The sequence below is a fragment of the Chrysemys picta genome, chromosome 2 (genome assembly GCF_011386835.1).
Source record: "Chrysemys picta bellii isolate R12L10 chromosome 2, ASM1138683v2, whole genome shotgun sequence".
NCBI classification, from domain to species: Eukaryota; Metazoa; Chordata; order Testudines; family Emydidae; genus Chrysemys; species Chrysemys picta.
In genome coordinates, this window is record NC_088792.1 from 181,241,428 (window position 1) to 181,253,762 (window position 12,335).

Here is a 12,335-nt window from a genome sequence, read left to right on the forward strand (position 1 = left end):
CTGGACAGCAGCAAGGAGCACTTCAACAATAGGCTGAGCAGGTACAGAATGACTGTAGAATGTGCCTGTGGCAGATTAAAAGCACGCTGGCGCTGCCTTTATGACAGGGTAGACCTAAATGAGGAAAATATTACCATGGTCACAGCAGCCTGCTGTGCGCTCCATAATATTTGTTAGGCTAAAGGTGAAAAGTTTCCCGCAGGGTGGAGTGTAGAAGCAGATCACCTGGTGCCTGATTTTGAGCAGCCAGATACCAAGGCTATTAGAGGGGCACAATGCGGGAGTTATTTGAATCAGGGAGGCTTTGAGGCACCATTTTGACAATGAGCTCCAATAATGTGTCTTTCTATATAGCACTCTGCCATGCTTTAACTTGTCACCTTGCATGAAAACTTTGATTCCTGACCGTGATTTGTACTCAGCAAATGATCAAATTACCACTTTGTATTCATTCCAATAGCAACCACCATGTGTAAGAGACAAAGATTGGTTATCTTTCAGAGAGTGCTTTTCTTTATTAAATACCAATTAACAACACACACAAAAGGCTTGGTGGGAAGGGAGATGATAATGAAGGGCAGCATAGGTTCTCAGAGCTGTGTGTAAATCCAGCTATCATTTTGGAAGCTGTCCAAAGGGGTGGAGTGAAGGGAGTACTGAGACGGGCTGGGAAGTTGCAAGGAATGTGTGGGAGGAGTTTGGGGCGGGCACGGAAAGCAGTTCTGTATTGGCTGAGCATGCATTAATTCAGCCTGCAGTGTGATTAAGGACTTCAACATCTCTGCTTGCTCCTCCATTGCTTTTATCATCTGCTCCTGGCCCATTAAAATTCACTCCTAGCTCTCCTTTCTGTTCTGCCTTCTATTTTATAATTTTCCTTTAAAGTCGCTCTCCACACCCTATGTTCTTGTCTTTCGACTTCTGAAGATTGGAGCACCTCTTGAAACATGTCCTCCTTGCTCCTCCTTGGTCGCGTCTTTATCTGGAGGAGGCACTCCGCCAGTGTGTAGGGAGTTCCCCTGAAGGCCACGTCTATAGAAGCAGAAGAAACAATAGACAGCCCTGACTGTTAGTGCATGCACAGCATCGAATCATTATAGTAAAATGCATCTTTTTAAAAATACAAATCAGTTTCTCACTGTCCCCTGGCAAGCACAGAGCTCAGCGAACACCCTAAACATGGTGAGTTCAACCCAGGGGGTGCACTCAAGATGGGGCAAAGGATATCAGTGGTTTTTTTAAGGGAATCACTGTAGGCAACTAGGGACAATATTATAAATTCCTCCACCAATTTCCACAGGTGGGGGTCGTTGAAGCCAATATCTCACTCCTGAGGGTAAATGAGGATGCAAGGGTGCATTTCCTGCATGTGTGCGGCTTCAGACAAGGTCCCTATGCTGCTTGCCTGCATGCTGCTTTGTTCCCTGCACAAGTGATTGCCGAGGGGCATGGAAAAGTTTCTACATTGGGGGAAGGAACAAAGCAGCTCTGCCAAGGAACCTGCGGTAGAGGATTGGTGAGTACCTCCAGGAAAGGGTTGGGGGTTTTTTCCCCCTAGAGATCTCTCTGGAAGATTTCCATGAAATCTCAGTGTGTATTAACACACTGTTCCACTGCACTGCTTAGCTGAACAGGGGAATGTGAAGCACATGCAAACACAGCTGGTCTTGTACATTTCTGTCCCATCACCCACTTCTAGGACAGCTCTACCTCACATAACTGAGCAGCATCCACTTAAAAAGCGCACTTACTAGACATCTCCTCTCATGCATCATGCACACCATAGATGGACCGCTGGGACTGGCTAGATCCCTCCAGAGTGGAAAAGAGGTCTTGACTCACTGCACCACCAGATGACTCTGCTGTGGGTTCCACATCGTCCTCCAACTTGACCTCCTCATCCATTACTTCATCCTCAGGGTTCAGTCCACTGTCCTCTGTCTCCAGCCCCGCTGAAGTATCTATGGGGCTCTTGGCAGTGGAGGTGGGGTCGTTCCTGAGGATGGTGTTCAGCTCCTTATATAACCGACAGGTCTTCGAGGCAATCTGGTGTTGCATTGTATCTTTGTACTGCACTGATGGGTGTCCCGTTTGTAGCCCTTATCTAACATGCCTTGAGAAATTTGACTGTAGGTATCGAAGTTCCTATGGCTGGAGCAGAGCTGGGACTGCACAGCCTCCTCTCCCCACGGTGCCAGCAGAGCCAACAACTCAGGTGTGCTCAAACTGGGAAAGCGTTTGCTGTGTGGAGCCACCATCATCAGCTGGAAAGATGAGATGTGAGTTGTCCATGCTGAGCCAACAGGAAGTGGAATTTCAAAAATTCCCAGACCTTTAGAGGGGGAGGGGCAGAAGCCTGTGTACCTGGGTGAGGGGCAGAGGAGTCCAAACTAGAACGGTCAGGATGGGCATTGTGGGACATCTGGAGGCCAATTACTGCAACATAACCAAGTGTGGTGTCTACACTGACACTTTGGTCAATATAACTTTGCTGAAAAAGCTCTATGCCTCTGGTTAAGGTGCTTTTATTTTGTCAGCAAAACACAAGAGTTTTGTTGGCGGAAGAAGCATTGTAGTGTATACACCTCCACTATTTTGTCAACGAAAGCTGACTTTTGTCTACAAAACTCTGTACTGTAGACAAGACCTTAGAGATGGTCCTGAGCTCCAACCAGGACCTGACTCTCTTCTTTGTTCAAATCAGGAGTAACTCAGTTGAAGAGAGAGGAGAATCAGGCCCATGAAGTTTGAATATAAAACCAAATTTTCTTAAAGCTCAGGAGCGTTTGGATGTGAAGCTTTGCTCCTGGCTCATCTCTAGTCAGCATAATGCATGCATGCTTAGATTGCCAAAAACATTATTCTGGCCAAGATTTGGCAAACAAATTAGACTGAAAAATAGAGCCACAAAACCCTGGAAATGTTTGATGCAGAATCATTTTGGCCCAGATTGTCCCTGGCCTTTGCATGGGTGCATAAAGGGGAGGGTTGAAGATGCCTTCTATCCTCCATTCCATACAGAGCCCAGAAGAAATTTCCATTGCTGTGCTCTAGAGAGGGCAGGGGCTGCTCTTTCCACAGCCTGCCTCTGCCTCCCACCCACCTGATTGAATATATCCCCTAATCAGAGAAGAGAGGTGACTTTTGATTAAGGTACTAGTCTGGGACTTTAGAGACCTGGGTTCAGTCTTCTGCAAGTTTCCTGAGTGATCTTGGGGAAGTTACTTAATTTCTCGGTACCTCACTTTCCCATCTGTAACTGGAGATAATAATTAGAGCTGACTGAAAAATACCAACTATATTGGGGAAAATTTTGGGGCGAAGGGAATTCACTTTACATTTCCTCTGAAGTTTTGTTTAAGGAAAATCCAAACAGAAAGGGGGGGGGGGTAGGGGTGAATGATTTTTGAAAAAAACAAAAACAAATTTCAAAACATTTATTTTTAAACTTGTTTTGTTTTTATTTTCCACTTTGTTAGAAAACCAGAAAACTTTATGTAAAAATTTGCATTTTGGTCAAAAAGCCACTTTTAGTTGTAAAAACATTTTGATGGGGGTGGGAGAGGGAATTCAACGGACTGTAATAAATAATAGGAATATGAATAAATCTTTTCTTCCACCTTTTGTCTGCCTTATATTCAAATAGTAATCTCTATGTGTTTGCACAGGGCTTTGTACAGATTTTGACTAGTGCCTGGCATCACTACTATGATTATACAAAGAGGCAGAGAGGAGGAGTAAGAGTCATGGCCATGGTACATGGGTATATGGTGTAGAAATATTATATGCAGGCATGTATGCAGTTATTTATTCTGTGTATAAATGAATCTGACGTCTTTCTAGGTATATTACAGTGCAGCTAGTTTTAGGTTAAGGACATTGTTTGCCTTTGTTTAATTCATATTAAAAGTAGCTCATTGGCTAAAGATAAGTACTGCTCAGATCAGTGTTTGGACACTCTTAATTCAAGTTGTGTTCTACTTTTTTCTTATTTTGTGTAGCTACATTGTAATTTTAAGGTTTTCTCTTCTGTGAGCTATAATGTGGTGATACATTTCCCTGTTGCTAGGGTGACCAGATGTCCTGATTTTATAGGGACAGTCCCGATATTTGAGGCTTTTTTCTTATATAGAGGCCTATTATTCCTCCCACCCCCGTCCTAATTTTTCACACTTGCTATCTGGTCACCCTACCTGTTGCTATTAATGTTCAGTAAATGCCATCCCTTGTTTTACTGATCTAGTATCTAGAAATAGGCTGGATTTCTTTAAATCAGCCTGTTTTCTGTCAGCTTTTATGTGTGTGACAAAAATGTTTGAGACTGTGGACAGTCTGAGGAAGTGTGTGTGATCACCTAGCTGCACACTTCCTCTTCAGAAGAAGCTGGGGCTGCTCATAATCATTTTGTTGGTGATTATTGGTATATGGGAAATGCATGGGCTTACTTTGCACTGGAATTCTCTCTAGGGGATAAACTGAACCATAGCATAATTGAGGCCACCTCCACTGACTTCAGTAGAGGTAGCACCTGCCTACATCAGGGCTGAATTTGACTCTCTGATGGTAAGGAAGTGGTGGTACTCTTAAATTCTCCTTCCACACACCCCTGAATATGCTGTGGCTTGCCTATTGTGGCACTATTAAGAGATGCATAGAGAACAGTGTTTAAATCTACCCAATTTTCAGACACTGACATGAGTTGCTGTATGTCTTCTGGAGTCTGTTCTGGTGTGGAGGTAATATCAAAGTGGGAGACCAAAATAGACATCTGCTCCATAAGGGTTGTCATTGCTGGATTTGTTGACCAGTTTCAAGTCTAAAATCTACAAGAGCTGATCTACATAATTCAGCTTATTTTGCTCCTTACTAACTATGTTCTAGTCCAGTGACTCTAGTAGGAGAAACCAGAGACAAAGTCTGGGATGTTGGAAATGTTCATTAGATGGAATAGGTAAGTGTCTACACCCAATTTCTTTTTGAAAATGTCTGCAAATGTTTAAGGGGCATTGGTGTGATTGCATTGTGTGCTCTTTCTACATTTAGTGAACAATTTGGCTGTGGGCCCATGATTTTTATTCAGGAGGTTATAAAGCCATTTCTAGTCTAGTCTATATACAGGTTTATACTGCCCTCATCATCGTAGTATCTGAGCCAGGCATGTAGTTTTTTAGAATTCCATAGATGAGCAATTCTCGTATGACCTGCTTGCCAGGTCATCTAATTTTTGCAGCTATTTTCTATTCTTTGGAGACCAGAAAGGAATATTTTATTTCTTGCTAGACTTCTGTTTGTCCTCCCATATGCACTGCATAGTTTCTTCTATCTAGATTTGGAGAGATTTTTGTGTCCCTTTCTTCCAGAGACAATGTTTCTTAATCCCTTACACTCCCCAGCCAGGTTCTCATCTGAAGGAATGCATCTTTGCCCATGTGCACTTTACCTATTTGATCAGTTCTATGTATGGATTCCCTGCATGTCCTCATACACCGTGGTGGGAAGCTGCCATGCCGCCGCAACAATCCCCTGTTGATTTGCACAGCAGGGTATCTATTTTGGGCAGATTTTCATTGGTGATGCTCCTGAAAGTCAGATTGTTGAAGAATTCAGCTTTTGTTTTAATAGTGTTTAAATAGTGCAGTCAAATCCAGGTGTGAGGCTCCCAAGTAAAGTCTTTCAAGCCTCTGACTATGGGAACTGCAAATTTGGGGCATTGGCTAGCATTTTGGCTGGGTGGAATGGTCAATTCCTTAGTGAAAAACAAACTCCCTTTCTCCATAGTTCTGTTGCTAGCAAATGTGAATTTTCATTGGTCTTGCCAATTATATGTATTTTTTTTCACACAGCTCTACCACCCACGATTCTTTTGTGTTCAGGATGAGAAGAAATAACGTAAACAAAGATTACCTTAATTATATGACTTCTGGTGAATGTTCTAGGTACATCCAACAGAACACATCCATTATGGTGCTCAATGTACCATATTCAAGTATCAGAGCAGTAGCTGTGTTAGTCTGTATGCACAAAAACAATGAGGAGTCCGGTGAGATTAACAGACTAACAGATTTATTTGAACATAAGCTTTCGTGGGTAGAAAATCACTTCTTCAGCATCTGTTAGTCTTTAAGATGCCACCGGACTCCTTGTTGTTTTAATGTACTATATTAGCTGCTACTCTCTAAAATTTCACTGATTTCAGTATATCATACTAATGAACAAAATCAGTAAAGCAAGTGCAATAGAGGGCGAGGTTAAAGGCTAATTGCATAAGGGGTAAATAAGACACACATCTAGTGCTTCCATCTGGACAGAAGAGCCAAGGTAGATCTTTGGTGTATTCTCTAGGCAACCGCAATTCTTTCCCCCTTTCTATGCCCATTTGATAGTAGGGAGATTTTCCAGTAGTTAGTAAGGGCTCTCAGAGATGAGTCTGGTATTAGGACCCAGATGCCTTATGCTATGTACTTTAGACAATCCTAGAACTTCCCACGCCTCCACATACCAATATTGGGGCAAATTCAGAGAAGAGTCTAAGATGGTATAATACTTCTGGTCCCTCGATGTGTAATTTAAATACCACCTGAGACCAGTTTAAGGCCATTCATCAACATGTAATTTAAACTCCTTACACATCTCTGAATTTCTTCTAGAAGGTGAAGAAGCGATTTGAATGTTATTCGTAGAATCCTAGACTATCAGGGTTGGAAGGGACCTCAGGAGGTCTTCTAGTCCAACCCCCTGCTCAAAGCAGGACCAATCCCCAACTAAATCATCCCAGCCAGGGCTTTGTCAAGCCTGACCTTAAAAACCTCTAAGGAAGGAGATTCCACCACCTCCCTAGGTAACCCATTCCAATGCTTCACCACCCTCCTAGTGAAAAAGTTTTTTCTAATATCCAACCTAAACCTCCCCCACTGCAACTTGAGACCACTGCTCCTTGTTGTGTCATCTGGTACCACTGAGAACAGTCTAGATCCATCCTCTTTGGAACCCCCTTTCAGGTAGTTGAAAGCAACTATCAAATCCCCCCCTCATTCTTCTCTTCTGCAGACTAAACAATCCCAGTTCCCTCAGCTTCTCCTCATAAGTCATGTGCTCCAGACCCCTAATCATTTTTGTTGCTCTCTGCTGGACTCTTTCCAATTTTTCCACATCCTTCTTGTAGTGTGGGGCCCAAAACTGGACACAGATGAGGCCTCACCAATGTCAAATAGAGGGGAACGATCACGTCCCTCGATCTGCTGGCAATGCCCCTACTTATACAGCCCAAAATGCCGTTAGCCTACTTGGCAACAAGGGCACACTGTCGACTCATATCCAGCTTCTCATCCACTGTAACCCCTAGGTCCTTTTCTGCAGAACTGCTGCCTAGCCATTTGGTCCCTAGTCTGTAGCAGTGCATGGGATTCTTCTGTCCTAAGTGCAGGACTCTGCACTTGTCCTTGTTGAACCTCATCAGGTTTCTTTTGGCCCAATCCTCTAATTTGTCTAGGTCCCTCTGTATCCTATCCCTACCCTCCAGCGTATCTACCACTCCTCCCAGTTTAGTGTCATCTGCAAACTTGCTGAGAGTGCAGTCCACACCATCCTCCAGATCATTAATGAAGATATTGAACAAAACCGGCCCCAGGACCGACCCTTGGGGCACTCCGCTTGATACCAGCTGCCAACTAGATATGGAGCTATTGATCACTACCCGTTGAGCCCAATGATCTAGCCAGCTTTCTATCCACCTTATAGTCCATTCATCCAGCCCATACTTCTTTAACTTGCTGGCAAGAATACTGCGGGAGACCGTATCAAAAGCTTTGCTAAAGTCAAGGAATAACACATCCACTGCTTTACCGTCATCCTCAGAGCCAGTTATCTCCTCATAGATGGTAATTAGGTTAGTTAGGCATGACTTGCCCTTGGTGAATCCATGCTGACTGTTCCTGATCACTTTCCTCTCCTCTAAGTGCTTCAGAATTGATTCCTTGAGGACCTGCTCCATGATTTTTCCAGGGACTGAGGTGAGGCTGACTGGCCTGTAGTTCCCCGGATCCTCCTTCTTCCCTTTTTTAAAGATGGGCACTACATTAGCTTTTTTCCAGTCATCCAGGACCTCCCCCAATCACCATGAGTTTTCAAAGATCATGGCCAATGGCTCTGCAATCACATCCGCCAACTCCTTTAGCACTCTCGGATGCAGCACATCAGGCCCCATGGATTTGTGCTCATCCAGCTTTTCTAAATAGTCCTGAACCACTTCTTTCTCCACAGAGGGCTGGTCACCTCCTCCCCATCCTGTGCTGCCCAGTGCAGCAGTCTGAGAGCTGAGCTTGTTCGTGAAGACAGAGGCAAAAAAAGCATTGAGTACATTAGCTTTTTCAACATCCTCTGTCACTAGGTTGCCTCCCCCATTCAGTAAGGGGCCCACACTTTCCTTGACTTTCTTCTTTTTGCTAATATACCTAAAGAAACCCTTCTTGTTTCTCTTAACATCTCTTGCTAGCTGCAACTCCAAGTGTGCTTTGGCCTTCCTGATTTCACTCTTGCATGGCTGAGCAATATTTTTATACTCCTCCCTGGTCATTTGTCCAATCTTCCACTTCTTGTAAGTTTCTTTTTTGTGTTTAAGATCAGCAAGGATTTCACTGTTAAGCCAAGCTGGTCACCTGCCATATTTACTATTCTTTCTACACATTGGGATGGTTTGTTCCTGCAACCACAATAAGGATTCTTTAAAATTCAGCCAGCTCTCCTGGACTCCTTTCCCCTTCATATTATTCTCTCAGTTATTTTCTTAACTGAGCTGGAAGTGTTTTGCATCTTTGTTCTCTGCTGGTGGCAGCATAGGAATAAACAGGTAACAGACCAAGTTTAATAGGACAAGTGGGGTCTGAGGGAATAAGGGATGTAGATTTTTACACAGACTGTCTGTAGCTTCCTTGCCTTTTCTCTTCTATGTAATCCTTACAGAAACGAAAGTTACCATCCAATATTGCATTGTAACTCAATAAAACAGTCCACTTTACACTAATACTATTATCTTCCATATAATGAAATGATATATCTTGCTATATTCCTTTATAAGGAGAAACATTTCCCATAATGCATTTCAAACAGATTATATACACTCGTGAGTCATTTTTCACAATAAGACTATGCAGCTTTGTGATGCTAGAATTATTAGCAATGCATTTATGAAATATCCCAGCTCTTGTCAGCAATCAGGCAACTGCCAGATACTTGGCTTGAAGCTCCCGCTCTAATTGTTAAACATGTGTTTCCAATATGCTTGTGATTGGCTTAATTATCCTTAGTTAATTCTGGGCTTATTTATGTTGTAGGGGATAGTAAGCACTCCGTGAAGTTATTTATTGACACCATATGGTGGTTTTAAGGATGGACAACAAAGATATAATGAGGCCATTAAAAGAACTTGCTTCAGCATAGCTGGGGTATATGCAGTAACGTCTTTGCCAGTAAATCTAGGCTGGTACAGCTGTACCACCAAACCCTCCTAGTGTAGCTTATCCCAGCAAGACTGCTTTTTTTTTTTTTTTTTTTTTTTTTTTTTAGTGTAGCCTACGTCTGTTTCCTAAACAAAATAAGTTTTATACTTGCAAAAGCATTTTTATGCTGACATAACTGAGTCTATACTAGGGCTTTTGCTAGTATAGAAAGAATATTCTTTTGCTGGCAACAGTTTTAGTATAGACCTGGCCTTAGAGTTTCAGTGGGAGGGGGAAATGGGGTATGAATTACATAAAGAAACTTCTGCAGTGTGCACATTTCAACAGTCCATGTTTGCACTCTATAGGTCTGACTCTTCCCCCCTCAGCGCTTAGCACTCTCCGTTGTTATTCAAGCCTCTGCAAAGTAAGTGTTGTTCTTCTCCTATTACTTGTTTGGCTTTTTTTTTTTTTTTTTTTTTTGCTAAAAATAACACACCGTCTGACTCTAACACAGGTCATTAAATAGCCTTCAGATGAAGTGCTGGTTGTAGCAAAGTAAATCTGAAGTAACTTTAATCCTTAAAAGGAGTTACTCTGGATTTACACTGAAATATCTGAGATCAGAAATTGGCACTATGGCTGTGGTGGTTAGATTATTTTATTTATTTATTTATTTATTTATTTACCCTTCAGTTGATTGTTGATCACTTTCTTGGTTTTAAAAATATTTTCTTTTAAAACAATTAGTTTGCTCTAAAGGATCATCATTATTTAGGAAATTAAACATAACTCTTCAGTCATCACTCCTGTGGTCACTTCCACTATAATGATCTTTGGGTAGCATCTAGGGTCTCTTTTGAAGATAATAAACTATTCTTAGAAATTCACCTGCAGCTTAATATTCCCATATAGTTTGTAGCTAGGAATCACTGTACCCCATTGATTTATCATTCCACTCCATAACTGACACACCAATTATGTCAATCAAATATATCTACTGGAAGCTAGAAGTCTACATAAAACTTAATCATCCTGACTATTAATGTATAATTAGAAAAAAAAATCCTCTGTAAAAGGCTTAAGAACATCTATTGCTAAATAGTCACATACTATTTTCAAGACTAAAGCCTTGCTAACTATAAAAAAACACATTTACTCTAAAAATTATTTTGCATTTTCACTGAATTGTCTTTTTTTTTTTTTCCTCCCAATAGGTCTAGAAATTAGTTCACTGCTGCAAAAAGAAAAATACAGAAAGGGCAGCCATAAGTATCTTAGGTAGATAAGACCATTTGTTATCACTTACATTTTTATATGATTCTCTTAAAGTATAACAGATGGTGGAAATGTTTATCCAGGCTAAAAAGATTTTGTTTAAAAAAGTAGCACTATTTGATTTTATCAAATGCATTTTCTGTGCATGAAGAGATTACAAAGCATCCTAGCCGCTGAATTTTTGAAATCTCTTTGACATAAAATAATCTTCCAATATTACAAAAATCCTGAGTGGAGTCAAAGCCAGTTAAATAGAATTGGATTATGCAGAAAAAGATGCATAGTATGTTAACTTATAAGCAAATCTTCTGGATGATATTGCAAAATGTAATAAAACTTAAAAGATAGAAGGATTTTTACTTTTTTACCATAAAAGAAAGAAATGTTTTCTGAAGTAACAAGCAGAAATAATCACAGTTGCCAGTGAATTATTACATCCTTTAACTATGGGATTTTATCCCTGACAATATGCATTTTTACAAAGGTTGATCTGGTGCAAATAATGTGACTGCTGGCAAATAGCTGTAACCTACAGGAGGTAGATTGAATTCACGGGCTTCCAGCAGCAGAAATATTGGAACCTAAAGAAGCGTTTTAAGGGATCTTTACATTCCTTTTCTATGACGCAATAATTAGAGTACTGTATTTCAGTTTCAAAGACCCTTTCAGGGATTTATTGATGGAATTATTCTTGAAATATAGGCAGACTATAAAAAGGAGGCTTCTGAGAGTGTCAAAATAATCCTAGGATTGTCATGGCAACTTCCCAAATTGGTCTTCTCTGGTGGATGGATTTGCACTTAACGGATCCCTTCCACAAGATGTTTCCACTAATTCATGTACAACAAGCCCCTTTGGGTCTGACACCTCAGAATTCTTTGTGCTACCTGCTTCGGCACTGTTTTTTAAGGCAGTGTGTAATGTATTGTGACAGACCCAGACCAGTGGGGTACAGGAGTCTGGTAGAGGGCAAATATACTGGTCACTGGATGAGTAGTTTTCTGTTCCCTGAATGACCAGAGCAGGGGCTGCACTAGAGTAATTAGGAACCTGCTAGAACCAGTTAAGGCAGGCAGGCTAATTAGGACACCTGGAGCCAATTAAGAAGAAGCTGCTAGACTCAATTAAGGCAGGCTAATCAGGGCACCTGGGTTTTAAAAAGGAGCTCACTTCAGTTTGTGGTGCAAGTGTGAGGAGCTGGGAGCAAGAGGCGCAAGGAGCAGAGAGCGAGAGGGTGTGCTGCTGGAGGACTGAGGAGCACAAGCGTTATCAGACACCAGGAGGAAGGTGTTTGGAGGAGGCCATGGGGAAGTAGCCCAGGGAGTTATAGCTCTCATACAGCTTACAGTACCTCTTACAGGAGGTACTATAAACAGCTGCAGTCCACAGGGCCCTGGGCTGGAACCCAGAGTAGAGGGCGGGCCCGGGTTCCCCCCAAACCTCCCAATTGACCTGGACTGTGGGTTCTTCCAGAGGGGAAGGTCTCTGGGCTGTTCCCCAACCCACATGGTGAATCTCTGAGGCAAGAAAATCTGCCAATAAGCGCAGGACCCACCAAGATAGAGGAGGAACTTTGTCACAGTGGTGTTAAGAGTGGGATCTTGGGGTGCACAGCGCGGCGGA

General features: G+C 42.1%; 1 long non-coding RNA gene across 2 annotated transcripts in view; it reads right to left on the bottom strand.

The window, feature by feature from the left end:
- Positions 1-386: 386 nt before the first annotated feature.
- The window catches only part of LOC122174713 (uncharacterized), a 38,789-nt gene continuing 26,840 nt past the window's right edge, over positions 387-12,335 (bottom strand). For both annotated transcript variants that reach the window (XR_006176910.2, XR_010598786.1), the window contains exon 3: positions 387-1,032. This is a non-coding gene — a long non-coding RNA (uncharacterized LOC122174713). The remainder of the gene's footprint in view (positions 1,033-12,335) is intronic.